Genomic DNA, 16,192 nt, shown 5'->3' on the forward strand with positions numbered 1-16,192 from the left:
ATCTCCATCAGAAACTTTGAACTGAGCGAGTTCTTTCTCCATTTGCCCCACTGACCTATTTCCTCTCCTACGTTATAAATGTGTAAGACGGCGGGTTGCCATAACATGTAACATTCTGATTGCCACTTACCTTTATATTAATATTTATTTATTTTGGTAACCCTCACGCCTGCTTTTCGATCTGTTCTGTTTAAGCTTCAGGTTGCAAGGCTGTATAGGGAACCCTCCTGACTGAATTAAAATTCCACACAGCAGGATTCTGGCAAGCACCCCAAGGCCCTTCCAGAAGGCCAGTCTCTCACTGTGTTTTCTGCCATTAACACGTTTCCTTAAAATTTGCATATAATCTACTTAAAGATGGTAGGGCTGCTCCCACTTTATCCTGCAAAGGGAAATCCTTGATTTTACAAGTCCCTTTGTGAGTGATGGCTGCCTCAGAGAACGCATCTTCTAACACAGACCTCTGATAACAGGCAGAGCATTATTTACAGATTCTGTACCCTGTGGTCAAGTATCGCACAGAATTGTGTGCTAATGGTGGGACTTCCTGCTCAGCTGCTCAGTTCCTTTCAAACCAAGGAAAGCAGTATTGAAACTATAGATACAACTGTTACTCTAGAAAAGTAATCTTTCTCCAGATTCCTCAGTTGTGAACGAGGTGTCTTATCTACCTTTACTCTCTCTCTGAGAAGATAAATATGTACTTGTATATGTATGTACACACATATATGCAGCATATACATCTGTGAATATTAATGATACCATACCACTAAGAATAAAAACGTCCTCTGACATAGACACCAGACTGAAAATTTGATATCAATGTGATATTATAAATTATGCTGACTACATTTGATTTTCCATAATTGTCTCTTTAATCTTTTTGTCTGCTTTTTCTCTCTTTAGCAGCTGAGATACATATTTTGTTATTATTTCCCCTTCTTTGTTCCATAAAATATTTCTCAGTTTTTATTGGCAGATTGCTTCAAAACAATTAAATTCAAGTTGTCCTCCATTCAAGATGGAGGGGGACCTTGATTAATTAAGTAACTTTATGTACATCAAATTAGGAACCTCCTGACATCAGGTTGTATATCAGTGATGACAAGTGTGGCCTCTTGATGAAGGTGGTTGCCAGGTTTCTCCTTATGACAGGAGAAACCTTGCCCTCTTTATTAAATAGGAACCTATGAAAGCAAATTGAACATCTGACCCTTAAATGGTTTTTTTTGTTAACACACAAATGAACTTTGACCCCCTTAGTGCCTTCCACATTCCTCATCCTTTGTTCACCTCTTCATTCTCTCACATAACATGTGTGTGTGTGTGTGTGTGTGTGTGTGTGTGTGTGCGCTCGCGCGCGTGCACGCGTGCACAATATATTTAATTACTCTTGTTCATGTTCTGGTGTACCACTTGCCTGTGTGGATATTCTGATCTTTTATTTGAAAATCCCAAATATTAAGATTCTCTCTTTCCCTTTCAAACTAAGGCTTTATTTATTTGTTTATCCTCTGAGAACTTACACAATGTATTTTGGTCACATCCACCCCTTCTCTACCATCTCCCCTGTTATGTGATGGTTTGGGGTTAGTTTCTGCTTCGTTTTTTGAGATGGTCTTATGTAGTTCAGATTGGCTTTCCACTCGCTATGTAGCTGAGGATGGTCTTGAACTAGGAGTTTTCTTCCCTTTATTTCCTAAGTGCTGGAACTATAGGCCTATGCCAAGATACCCCGGCCCTGGCTTTTCCATAAGCTTTAACGATACGTTTTAAATGATGACTCCATTCAATGGCTGAACCTTGGACAGTCGTCTTCAAAAGCAATAAAGTTCCTCAGCTTTGTGCGAAACCTCCCACATCTCACCTCGCTAAGTCTTAGCAAATTCTGTAAAGCACACGCTGTTTATATTTTATTGAAATATTTTAAAAATATCTGTAATGAACATAGAAGTCCTGATATGTAGCTGTTATATCACAAAATGAACATTTGAGGAAGAGCACTGAAGAAAGTTCACACGGAGAAGGAAGAGAACTAAAAACTTCCTCATGTCCACCAGATAAAATCACTTGGCTTTTGAGGAATGCGTGCCCTCGTGTGCTTGGCTAGCGCTTTAATACCGTTAATTTACAGTTTCACGGCGCCTCGCGGGGAGCTAAACACACAGAGACTAACTGCGTAGCTAGCCATACAGCAGCCGGTTTTAGTGACTCACACTCAACTAACTTGCGAGATTCACAGACACACCCCATCCTTCTTGTGAAGTCAGGTTCTGTGTGACCCTCATCACAGCTTGCAAAGCCCCCAAGGGCTCTGTAACCTGCCCTTGTGTTTTGTGTTGTTCACTGGCTAATAGTCAGTTATATTTATTCCTAAACATGCTTGGGATAATTAGACTTGTAATAATTTAATTGATTAAATTAAACGTATCTTAATTAAAAGTATGAAGATTATCAGCTTTCACAGTTTGAGAGAAAAAGGTAGTTGCTCTGAAACTAAGGGTTGAAAGCTGTGGAAAGTCTTAGCTTAACAAACTACTATTACAGCAGCTTTGGGCAAGAGAAACTTAGGAGACTACACGTGGAGCTGCAAAGGTGCCTTCGGGCTCTGCCTACAGACTGCCCCCAGATACCGCCTTCACTTGTGAGAACTTGACCCAGGGATTGTGTGCACTGTGGGTATGATATATGCAAAGAGGGTCATATACAGATCTACACTGGAGAGGGGAGGAAACACCAAAAATATCGTCAAATGAGTATGCATGAGTTATTGTATTTGGATTTTGACAATCTTTGGCTTTAACAAATATTTCATTACTTGGCTCATTTGTTGGATTGATTTCATAAAAGAAAAGACGTATTATAAAGTTTTAATTTTGGTAAGACTTTCTTTCTCTACTTCAAAAAAATTTTATTAATTCTTTGAGAATTTCATACAATATATTCTGGTCATATTCATTTCCAACCCCACCTTTTAACTCTCCTCAGATTCAAACCTACCTCCTTACCACCCCAAACTTCCTGTTATGTGTGTGTGTGTGTGTGTGTGTGTGTGTGTGTGTCTATATATTTGATTACATATAGAATCTTAGAGTTTTATTGCTGTGAATATATATATTGTCTTAGTTAGGATTTTTATTGCTGGGAAGAGGCACCATGACCATGGCGTTCTCTTATAAAGAAAACATTTAACTGGAGTGCCTCTGTTACAGCTTCAGAGGTTCCGTCCATTATAATCATGATGACGGAGAGCATGTCAGCGTTCAGGGAGATGTGGTAGTGGCTTAGAGTCCTACATCTTACAGGCAACAGAAAGTCAACTGGCACACTGGACAGTATCCTGAGCATAGGAAACTTCAAAGTTTACCCCCACAGTGACACACTTCCTCTAACACAGCCACACCCACTCCAACGAAGTCACACCTCCTAATAGTGCCATTGCCTGTGAGATTATGGGGGTCAATTACATTCAAACTAATATATATATACATGTATATATATATTTACACACATGTTATCAGTTCCAATTTGTGTTGTCTGTACGCTTCTAGGTGCAGAGCCATCCACTGCAGCATGGTTGATCTACCAGGATCCACGCCCTTAAAGAAAGATGATTCTTTTTTCTCTAGAAGTCAGCTGTCCATAGCTCCTCAGTTAAGGGTTGGGGCTCAGGAACCTCTCTCCCTGCTCCATGTTAGAATGTTAAATACAGACTGGCTTGATCTTCTTCAGGCAGACCTCGGAACCTTGAGTTCATCAGTGCGATAATCTCCCTTGTCCAGAAGACACTGTTTTTGCCCCAGTCCTTCTCGTCTCTGCCTTTTACAGTCTCTTTGTTCAGCCTCCCCTTCTGATGTGGCTCCTGAGCCTGAGAAGACTTGAGAAGTACATCCCGCTGGTGGCCAGGCGCCCCTCAGTCACTTACTCTTGAACTTTGACCAGCTGTGAGTGTCTGCGTGAGCCAGGATCTGCAGCACTAAGAAACTTCTTGGATATGAGAACATTCTTTAAACTTTGAGCAGAGAAATATAACTTTAGAGGGTAGTTTAATGCTGTGTCAGTTGGCAAAATAATTGCAGTAGGTTCATCCTGAGATCAGAACTTCTCAACCAAAGATGCTTGGTTAGATTTTTCAGTGGTGACATGAGTTTCTTCTTACAGACTGGGTCTTAAATCCAATAGTTGGTTACCCTATAATATTCATGCCACAGTTGCACCCATGGGCCTCTCTTGCCATGCTGGTCACTGGTTGTTGCGGTGTACAAAGTTCACAACTGTGTAAGGCTATAGATAACTTTCATCCCAGGACTGCAGAGCAACTTCCTGTACTATGAGAGCTGGCCCGCACCTACTTGACTTCTCTGTGCCCTGTGGCCCATGTGTATGCTCTCCAGCGGTAAGCTCTTCCCGTCTAGGTCTGTTGGACTAAAGAGCAGTGGTAACACCAGTATCATTATGGGGACCCAAGGACACCCACGGTCCACAACTCAAGGAGACATATCCTACATATACCCCTGGGCTTTTTATTTGACAACCTATAGCTTCCAGAATCAGCACAATGCCCTGTGTAGGGCAACTCCACTTAAACTCTTTCATGTGAACACACATGTATTTAGGAAGCTTATAAAATACTGAGTCTCTATATGGTATTTTCAATAATTCCCTGAGCTATCCCTCTCCAAACCATCTCCTCTGCCCTACCCTACTATCCCTCTCCCATTTATTGCCCTTTCCTCTCTATATTACTCATATTCTTCTATTCCCCCTGCCCTAGATATTCCTTTCCCCGTTTCAACTTTCTAGTTTCCTGGATTCTACAAGTCCTCCAAACTAAGCACACGAGTATAAAATTTGATAGTCAGATCCACTTTATTCTTTAGTAAAGTTTCTGAATCATTAAACAGTCTCAAAGAGCAATCTATGGGACTGTTAGAATCTGTATTGAGACCACCAGGACCCAAATAACCACCACAGATGAGTTTCTGGTGTCCCGAACAGAAAAATAGAGACTTCTTGCAAAATGGCGCCCAGTGCATGTTGAACACAACCAAGCAACAGCAAGCAACACTGGACTTTGTAGCTACCTGTGCTAAGTGCTGCACATCACTGTTGGACGTCTGTTTCAGAAGTCTCTGGCTTGTTTTCATTCTCCTAGTTTTCTAACACTGTTTTTGTTCTTTCTAAATTCGACCTTTAAGAAATATGGACACACCATGTCATGGGATGGTCTTACAAAGGCTGACCTTCCACAACCTGTCTTCACCTATCCACCCAGCCCTGTCCTCTCAGACAGAAGTTTTAGCTTTTATTAGACTTCTGGCTGTGGTTGTTACAAATGGCCCACCACAATAGGGCATCACAGTTCATTTGGTAGGCACTTAAATATTTGTGGGTGATAACCCTTTTCATATTTAAAAATCATTCAGCAGCTCAAATGACACCTAAGTGACTGGGACACAGAGGCCATAGTCAAAAGTTCAAAGGTCCCTTGTATGCGACGGGAACAAGAAGAGCTATAATAGTGACAACCTACCCCCGTCACTGTGCTCTATCCTCAGAGTAAACCTGTGTGCAAAACCATTCTTCCCTTGGGGTGCCAGGGAGCCACCCTCACTTCTCAGCCAGGCAAATGCAGCTGAGTGTATAAGCTTGTGCACCAGAGCATAAACAGAGCCATGTCACGACACATCATGTCACGCGGGCTTCCATGCAGCTCCACTGCTGACTGAGTTTGATTCTGACTCCTCGGGCAGACATCTGAGCCCAGGGAACCCTTAACTTCACCCCATCTTCCCGCCAACGTTCCTGTCAAATAAACCCCATCTTCACCTGAATCATTCTCCTCATCCCATCCTGTCCCCATTTCTGTCCATTGACATCTTCTCTGCCTATCAACACCGAGGTCAGCTGCTGCTTTTCCTAAGAGTCTGCCTAGACTTCTCTATTCAGGGCCATCTCTTCCTCCAGATCCCTGTTATAGTCCGACTCTGTGGTTTCTTTTTGCACTCACTCCTTGTGCTCCTTGGGGGTAGCCCTGCCCACTCTGTTGTTTCCTGTAACCTGTGCTCAGTTAGCACCTTGTACACAGAACATATTAACTTTTAAATGTCTGATCATTTGCAGCTGAATTGTTTAAGGTCTTGACTAGAACCAAGGAGCGCAATGCTCCAAGAGTTTAGGAAGTATTTTTAGGAGTTAAGAATGTATATAGATGTGGGATGAAAATATCCTGCTCTAAACCCTGACATTTTCTGAGCTGAAACCCAATATTTAGAATTTAGTCAGACTACCTGATTTCCAGAGCTGTTCCTGTATGCACTCTAAAAATAGATTGCTTATCCCAAGGTATTTTTTATTTATTGAACAATAGGAAAAATATTACTTCTCTCCTAACTTGAATATTTTTAAAAATATTGTCCCAAATACTTTTACTCATATTGCTAATTTGTCTTTAAAGTATTAATAATATTTAAAAAAATAATTTAAGATTATATTATTTTTTTTCTTTTCTTTTGGGCATTGAGTGGTCAGATATGTAATCATAAATATTGATACTTCACATAAATTCAGGGCACTATTCCATATAGATAAGGTATTTTATAATTTATTATTGATACAGTCCGTAATGATATGGCCATCTCCTCCTGGTCGACTTGTCACAGAGTTGGGTGGCAGGCCGCTGAACCAGCACTGCAGAGCTTTCTCTGTTACCTTCCTTCTTCTGATCAGCGCAGAGGGTGACATTGACAGCCGTATGGATCACTTGGCGTCTTCCCCTCCTCCTGATTTTTCCTTGTACTTTGTTCTCTTGGGTCTGAGGGACATTTCAAGGTGGGCTCAATGTATTAAATATGCGTGCAGTCTGACTACAGGACCAGGATGGCACACACTAATGATCTCATTGCAGATTCTGCTTCAGTTTATCCCGTGTGGGATGCACTCAGCTAACTCGTGGTGAACCGACGTCTTCCCAGTCTTTCTCTGCTCTCTGACTTGCTTGAAGGGCTTCTATGTAAACCATTCTAGCCAGTGTATCTTTTTACATTTTGAGGAGATTTCCCTTAAATGTGGCCATCAGGTGCACATTTGGAGCATCTAAAGATGAAAATAATGGCTTAAAACGACATAAGAGAACAAAAGCAAATGAACAAAACAAAACAAAGCAAAGAAAACCCTCTAGTTGGCCTCAGAATGATAACTAAGCTTTTCTGCTTAAATACAAAAATGCTGGTCTTTAAAGAAAGCGAAAAATAACTTGGTTACCTCTTTTTTTAAAAACATGGCCTGGCGACAGCTTCTCGAGAGAGATTCTGTCCTAGCCTGTCAAACACGAGTACTTCCAAACAACCGTCCCCGTGCTCTGAGTGTTATTCAGGTGACCAGTGTTCCTTTAGCCTCATGTCCTTTTAAACAACCGTCTCCATGCTCTGAGTGTTATTCAGAAGGTGACCAGTATTTCGTTAGCCCCGTGTCCTTTTTAGAAATACAGGAATTAGGTCTCTCTTTTGTCGTCTTGTGGTTTGCAGAACAATTATAATACTCCAGGGTTTCGAGCGCGTAAATCCTGCCCAAGTTCTCTCGCACAGCTATGCACTTGACTTGCTCTGTTCTGGCTGCAGGGTTTACTCAAAGAGTTACCTTCGCTGCTCGTTGGGATATACTATTCTGCAGGCTGACTTGGTCACCTAATTACAAGGATTTCCCTGTTTTATTTTCTCCCAAACACTCATTACTACTTGAATGACTGTGTGCATTTTTATGTGTAATCTGTTTCTCTTTGCCACTTGAAGCTGCATGAGGGGCAGAAGTGCACAGATTCATGTGACACTACGCACCCAGCTGCCAGGAGATGCTGGGAATCATGGTAGGTGTGCAACAACTGTCCTCTACATAAAAACAAGTGGTCGGCTCTGTTTCCCTAACTTCCCTAGTCGTCTCTCTAAAATACAGTTATGACCATGTTGTATGTTTGTAAGCTTTAAAGAGGTCCCCAGTCCCTACAGAATCAAAGACAAACACACACCACCAATCTTGCCGTCCTCCCTCTCTGCACATACTCCACATGCCTATAAAGCTGGCCACACAGAACCACAGCATGGCCATTCTTCTCATGTCTCTGCACTCTTTGCTCTTTTCACCAATGCTGATGCCTTCTCTGAGCAAATCCTGATTGCCGATCAGGGCCTAGGCAGAAGGTGAGTTCTGCTGGGAAGCTATTTTGCCCCCACCCACCCACAATCAGCTGGTGCATTTCCAAGGCTCCTGCTTTCATTCGAACACCCAAAGCGCAGATTTGCAGTTATTTCTGCACCTGTTTTTTTTTTTCTTCTAGCCTTTTATGAGTTTTATTAATTACTTCTACTGCCATAATGAAATACAGTGATGAAAAATGACTTATGGAAGAGTTTACTTTGTCTTAGGACTCCAGAGAGGGAGTTCTCACTGGCTGGGGAGGCACGGCAGTAGGCAGCTGGAGCAGGAAGACACAAGGTCACAACTTCAACTCCACTCACAAAGCAGAAAGAGTGAACTGGAAGTGGGGCAAAGCGATAAACTCTCAAGGCTTCCTCTAGCAAGGCTCTACCTCCTAAAGGTCCCAAACCTCTCCAAACAACACTCCAACTGGGGAATATAACTGGATCTTTCTCTCCTGCCTACCAGTTCCTGAATAACCACTGTGAGGCTTAATATTAATTACAAACTGTTTGGCCTATTAGCTCAGGCTTATTAGTAACTAGCTCCTAGAACTTAAATTAATACATTTCTATTTTTCTATATTCTACCTCGAGACTCGTGGCTTGTTACTTCACATCTTGCTTCTCTGGCAGCTGCTGGTCTCTCTCCGACTCTGCTTTCTTTCTCCCTGTATCTATTTGGATTTCCCAACTATCTATATTCTACCCTGCCATAGGCCAAAGCAGTGTCTTTACTTACCAATGATAACAAAGCATATTCACAGCATACAGAGGGCCATCCCACATCAGGGGACCAAGTCTTCAAATATGTGAGACAAATAGGGGACATTTCTGATTCCAACCACCACACTGGCCTTTGCATTCCTCAGTGCAAACAATGAAACGAGAGCATGTTGCAGAGTTTTGCATATGGTTCTTCATTTCTCTCTTCCTAGCCATCACTTACATCCCAGTTTTGACACATGAGCTATATTATAATCTTTCATTGCTGGAGAGTGCCATAGAAATTGTTATTTTGCACAAATTTTTAATGGAATGATTGATGGGTAGTGAGTGGATATACACATAGAATATGACTAGAGGTCACAGGTCTAGGTTCTTCCCTAAGCACCTCCCCCTTTTATAAAAAAAAATCCTACTTTTCTGCATAACTGCTTCATTACCATTCTTGCTGTCATGTACAATTATCTCCTCATGTGCCCAATTAGATGATTCCACATGATTTGGAGGGTATAAATGATTAATTGAAGATTCATGTGATTAACCTCAGGGACCTACATTCTTTGGCCTACAAAAGGAAAGAGAAGGTTCATCTGAGGCCAGGTAGAAAACTGGACAGAAAAACAAACTGTTCTGGGTATATCCATAGCATATTTTCTATGAACTTTGAAATGTGCTAACTCAGTCTTTAGGAAATAAACAATGGAATGAAGAAAGTTAGAGTCGAAGGAATAGGAAGTAGTTTCATACTTCATGACACAGAATGTACGGATTTCATCAAGGCAGCAGACACTGTGTAAGGAAGGTCAGAGAATGTAGCTGGATACAGAAAGGCTGCACCAATCACCTCCACCATCAACACACTAAGCAGTCCAACCCACCGGAAGTGCCCTGTGTTGAAAGAAAGGTGCAAATCCTTCACCACAGTCTAAGCTTTGCAATTTGATGCTGGAAAAGCTATTTCTTTCTAAGTCCATTCAGGGGCCAAAATATGACCCCATGAGCAGAGACATCTAATCCAGTTATTGCACACACAGGATGGGGAAAAGAAATGTACTTATAGTACAGGATCAGGGGACAGTGGCCCTTTGAAAGTGCTGGTGGTGTCAATGTCTGGAACTTGGAGCCCATGGACCTTGACTCCCTTCAATCTCATTTCTTATGATTTAGATCATGAATCTGCATCTTCCTCCACTCCAGCCACAGAGTTCTCCTGGCAGGCCCTATGCCTTCCCAATCTCCAGGACTTTGTTTCGAGATGGTAATTTGTTTGTGGAAACCTTTTTTTTCTGGGTTTCTTCAGGGTGCCCTACTGTCTAGATCAGAGGCTACATTTCTTTACGTCCCTTAAAGTGTGGTCTAATTAACTTTGGGCCAGGAGGATGGTATCCAAAATTTTGCATACAGTTTCTTGGCTGTTTTAATAAAAGGCAAGAGTGTCATCATGTTCACTAAAATGTGGACCTGGTGGTGAGTTGCTCTAGCTATGTGGACGAGGGCAAAGCTACCAGATAAAGAAACTAAAACTTCTGTTGACTTCTCCGAGCACAGACACTAGCTAACTCAGTCTGCAACCTAAACGAAAAGTAACTTAATGTGTTACTTTGTTCCTCCGTCACAGCAGCTGAACTCAGAACCTAAGTTTTACAGCAGTTTCATGAAGCGGCCTGCCCACAAAACATGTTTTTCCATTGTTTTGCAACTCCATTCTTTACGCCCAACTCTCCACGAAGGGAACCTCCTGCCTTTCTTCCAGTTTGGCACTCCCGTTTCTGACCCTGTCGGGACATGTTGTTCCTCCAACATCAGTATCATGCCTGTCAAGATGCCAGCATCATCTCCAACTCACACTCTCGCCCTTTCGTTGTGGTTATCTACTGCCCATCTATGCCCTGCATCCTCTTTCTGGCTGTCTACCCTACTCCTTTTCCCTTCTGGGTCCTGCTCTGTGACCCAGAAACTAATATCACAGACTGTATAAACCAGAGTGCTGTGTCTTCCAGTTTCTAGTTAGATTTACCCAATGTGTGTTAGGAGGTTGGAAGATCTTGGAAAAAAGATGTTCAAGTGTTTATTTTCACAACGCCCCTCTGGTGGGTCACAATTCTAACTTCTGTGTGACTCTGTGCAAGAGCACAGCATCTCTATAACAGTCACGTGCTGTGGCTCTAAGTTCTGTCAGGCTGGGGTAGGAATAGCTTGCTGACACTCCTGCCTTCGTGTTTTGTCATTTCTTATACTTACCTTAATTCTACTCTCACAATTATAATTGCTTTTATTATTAAATTCTCTTAAACTTACATTTTTGAGTTTGCCTCTGTTTACTTCTGGGTTCCCGGTTTCTGACATGCTTCATTTGACTGTCCCCAAACTCTGAAAATCTGTAAGTCAAGGAACAAGACAGATTTTTCCCATCACAAGTCTAGCTGAGTCCCCTACTCACAGTTTTTCTCATTACTCTTCATAAAATTGGAAAACACACTGTCCACTCAAGGTTCCTAGAAAACTTCCCAAGAAGTTGACCTTTGGCGTAAAGTTTCCCGTACATAGCCTAGATTGCCAATATAATTTCTCTCTTTCATTTCATGTGAATGTGAAATTACTTTATCCTTTCTCATATCATCATGTAGGAACTACACTTTACTCCAAATACTTACTTCACTCATTTCTTCAAACTTGTTTCATTTGTTTATCTGATATTTTATATCAATATCTTACAGCCATGTATAGCTTTTTTTGTTCAGATTTTTTTATTCAAATGAGGGTTTCACTATATTCAGGCTGGCCTTAAAACCTGCAAACCACCCTCTTCTGCCTCCAGAGTGCTAGGATTACAGGCATATACCATCATGCCAAGCTTGTCCCCATCTTGTATCCTGGAACATTGCTGAGTTCTTTTATTAGTTCTAACAGTGGTGTGTGTGTGTGCTGTGGGAGTGGGAAAGTGTATACACATTCTCTAGAATGTTCTATAGTTTCCCCCCATGCATGGGGAACATTTTTCATGATCTTCGGTGGATACTTGATACCACAGATTGCTCTGAACCCTAATGGTTCATATCTTTTAGTAACCACTTATGGTAGTTTGAAAGAAAATGGCCCTCCAAAGGGGTGGCACTATTAGGAAGTGTGGCTTTGTTGAAGGAGGTATGGCCTTATGGGAGGAAGTGTGTGGACTTTGAGGCTTCAAATATACTCAAGCCACACCCAGTGAGGTTACTTCCTGTTGCCTGCAAGTTAAGATGTAGGCCATTCAGCTACTTCTCCAGCACCATGTCTGCCTGCACGCCGCCATGTTACACCATGATGATAATGGACCAATCCTCTGAAGATGGAAGTCACCCCAACTAAGTGTTTTTCTTTGATAAGAGTTGCCATGGTCATGGCGTCTTCTCTGAGCAGTGGAACCCTCACTAAGACAGCACTCAATGCTTTCTAGTTTTACTATTTTTCTTGTTTTTTTTAGAGTTCCGTTCAATGCGTTTTCATCACATTCACGTCCTCCACTCGCTCTTCTCAGCTCCATCCCCCACTCCTTACGCCCAGCTGTCTGTCCTGCTTTGTTGTTTTGCTTTGTTCACCCATCGAGTACAGTTGACGCTACCCCTGTAGTTTTGGATACAATGTGGACATCACTGGAAGGTGGCCAACCCATCAGAGGCTGTAACTTAAAGACAATCGGCTCCCTTGCAGCAGCTATCAACTAATAAGAGCTCTTTAGTTAGAGGAAGGACGTCCTGCTCACCTCCACCTCCTGTGCTAAAATGTTATCTGGCCCACGTCTATGATGGCGTTGTGCATGCTGGCTCAGCTGCTGCGAATTCATGTTCGACTCCCCTAATATGTACAGAAAGCGCTGTCCTCTTACAGTTGTCAACTGCCCTGGCTCTTACACTCCTTCCGCTCCCTCTTTCACCATGAACCTTGAGCCTTGGGGAACAGGGGATAATATTGATGCCTCATTTAGGTCTAAGCATTTCAGTCTTTTATTCTCTGTACCTTGATCAGTTATTAGCCTCTGTGTTAATCACCTCTACTGTAAAAAGAAACTTCTCTGATGAGGGTTGACCGATGCATTAATCCCCTACAGGTAAAACAATAAGCCATTGGGTGTAAGTTTAATACCATATCTGTTTAGTAGAGTAATAGTAATAGGCTCTCCTTTGGGGCCTGTATCTCATACATTATTTTTCTCATTTGCAGACATCAGCCATGAATCTTCAGATATGTGTGTTCCTTTTGGAATAGCCTTTGAGCTCAAGAAATGAGGAAAGGACCCTGTTGGAGGGCATGATTTAGAAGGTGAGAAGATAGAGCATAGTGGTATGAAAGGTTAAAAGGAATAACGTTGAAGAGGGGTTTAGTGTGAAAGGAATGGGGGGCAAGGTATATAAGGAAAAATGGAAAGGGATACTAGAATAAAAAACACTGAAAAATCCACAGGAAAACCTACCACTGTAGATGCTTCCTGAAGTCTACACATGCACACATATAAAACACTTAAATAGAGTTACCCTTTAACAGGATTATAATATCCCACTTAACACCACAGAATAACAAAAAGCCCAGCACTAGGAATACCACCTTTGGAGTTATGGGCAACTAGAGTCCCATAGACCCCCAAACATTACAGGATATTGCTGATGCTCTTGGTTACACTGTAGAACGTGATGCAAAGACTCTGTTACCGAGGATACCATACACTTGAATATAGAACTTGAAGAACTCCAACTGATACTGACCTAGAAGTGCCCATGGTGCTGGAAGGTGCTACGCATGCTACTAGACAGTAAAGGGAATCACCGGTTTTTTCTTGCTGTAGACCTTATAATATACAACAATGACTGGTCTGGCAAGACATGCCTACCAACACAACAGAGCCACAACATCATGGTAAAATCAACGAATTTCTTATTGGATTTGATTCCTGCTCTACAAGTTGAAACTCATGCTTGGAACCATTATTAGAGCCAAGATACTGTGGCTAGATAGGTCATAGTCCATAGGGGAGAGCCCACAGTTACCACTCTGCTAAATGAATAGAGTATTAAACACTCTCTGGATACTAATGGTCTCAATTTCTAAATCAAAAGACCCAAACTAGCAGAGTAGATCAAAAATCAGGAGCCATTTATTTTCAGCCTCTAAGAAAAGCAACTCAGCACAAAAGACGCACACGATCCAGGGTGGAAGAATGGAAAATGGTATTCCAAGTAAATGTGCCCAGGAAAAAACAGGTTCTGCTGTTCTAATATCTGACACAATAAAGCCTCAAATCTGAGCTAGTGAGAAAAAAATGACAGTTACTTCCTACTGATGGGGGAAATAATCTATTAAGAGGACATTGTTATTTTAAAAATATGCACCCTAAATACAGGTGTACCCAGATTCATAAAACAAGCAATGTTTGATTTAAAGTCACAGATTAACTCTTGCACAATAATGGTGAGTGACTTCAACAGCCCACCCTCAGCAACTGCAGATCTTTGCAACCAAAAAAGTAGGAATATGCAAATTAAATGACATCATAGTTCAAATGGATTTAACAGGCATCTACAAAATATTGCACTCAGAGACTGCAGAATACATTCTTCTCAGCAGCCCATAGATTTTTCTCTAAAATAGATAGCATATTAGGACACAAAGCAAGTCTTAAATACAGAAAATAGAATTAATTCCATGTATCTTATATGATCAAAATGGAATAAGGATGCAAATCAATAGCAAGAGAACCCCAAGAATTTGATTAAACAACACAGTATAGAATTATGAATGGGTTCTTGAATAAGTCAAAAGGAAATATAAAAACTCCTAGAATCAAATGAAAATGGGAAAATATCAAAGCATATGAGACACAATACAATCAGTTCTAAAAGGGGATTCTATAACTCTAATAACTCTGCCTACATCAAGAAATCAGAATAATCTCAAATCCCTAATGTGATAATAAAATTTAGAGATCTAGAAAAATAGTAAGTCAACCCCAAATTAACAACTGAAAGAAAATATTAAGATCAGGGTAGAAGTGAATGGAATGGAAAGAAACAAGTAAACATAAAATATAAAGAATCAAACAGAGTTGGGTTTTTAAAGGGTAAGCAAAGTCTTAACCAAACTACCAAATAGAAAGAGATTCTTTTAGAAAAGACCTAAATTAATTGAAGATGATTACAACTGAAGATGAAAACAGAGTTGGTACAAGAGATACCGATGAAAGCCATAACATCATTATGGTTTGCCTTGAAAACATGTAGTCCACTAGATATGTTTAACCAATAAAAATTAAATGGGAGGGGAGAAGGGAGAGGAAACTGTGGTTGGGATGTAAAATAAATAAATTAATTAAATAAATTTTAAAAATTAAAACAAGATAAGAGAAACAATTTTAACAGCTCTATGGCAAGCACTGAGATTGTAGTTATTAAAATTCTCTTCGTTAAAAGAGTCTAAGCCCAGATGAATTCACTGCTGAATTTCCCAGCCCTTCACAGAAGAGTCAATGCCAGTGCTTCTAAACTACTCCAGAAAATAGAAAAGAACGTTACCAAACTCTTTTATAGTACTACCCCAACATCAAAAATAGATAAACACACCAAAAAGAGGGAGGAAGGAAAGGGAAAGAAATTACACATCAATTTCTATGATGAACATACATGTAAAAATTAGCAACAAAATACTTGGCAAATGTATTTGATCAAAAGCAGATTGAGATGATCGTCCACTGTCACTGAGTTAGGTTTGTTCTGGACATGCAAGAATGTTTCAATATATTTAAATCAGCACATGTTATAAATTAAATAAATGGACTCAAGGACAGAAATCACAGCCATCTTGATAGACACATAAAAGGCTTTTGACAGCCAATCATGTTAAAAGTCCTGAAGAAACTCAGAATAGATAAAACACACCTCAAGAAATATACGTTAGATGAAAATCTATGGCCAATATCGTATTAAATTGGTGAAACTCAAAAACATTTTCACTAAAATCAAAAACAAAATGAGGGTGTTCACCTTCTATTATCTAACTCAATATAAAACTGGGAGCTTTATCTAGAACAAAAAGTCAAGAGAAGCAAATAAAAGGATACAAATAGGACCAGAAGAAGTCAATCTTTCTCTACTTGAATATGATAAGATTCTATACATAAAAGACCATAGACTCCACCAAAAACTCTAAGAAATGATGAACACTTTCAGCAAAGTGGCAGGATACAAAGGTAACACAGGAAAATCATTTCTGTACTGATGACAAACTGAAAAAGGAGATCAAGGTAG

General features: G+C 40.7%; 1 long non-coding RNA gene across 1 annotated transcript; it reads right to left on the bottom strand.

Annotated features, from left to right (window-relative positions):
• Positions 1-6,612: 6,612 nt before the first annotated feature.
• On the bottom strand, positions 6,613-13,579 carry LOC125414133 (uncharacterized). The gene is made up of 3 exons (XR_007236157.3): positions 13,500-13,579; positions 11,217-11,296; positions 6,613-7,095 (listed from the first exon to the last, which is right to left on the bottom strand). It is a non-coding gene; the product is annotated as an uncharacterized LOC125414133 (long non-coding RNA).
• Positions 13,580-16,192: the final 2,613 nt, after the last annotated feature.

Source organism: Myodes glareolus, chromosome 15, assembly GCF_982192425.1.
Source record: "Myodes glareolus chromosome 15, mMyoGla1.1, whole genome shotgun sequence".
Taxonomy (NCBI): Eukaryota; Metazoa; Chordata; class Mammalia; order Rodentia; family Cricetidae; genus Myodes; species Myodes glareolus.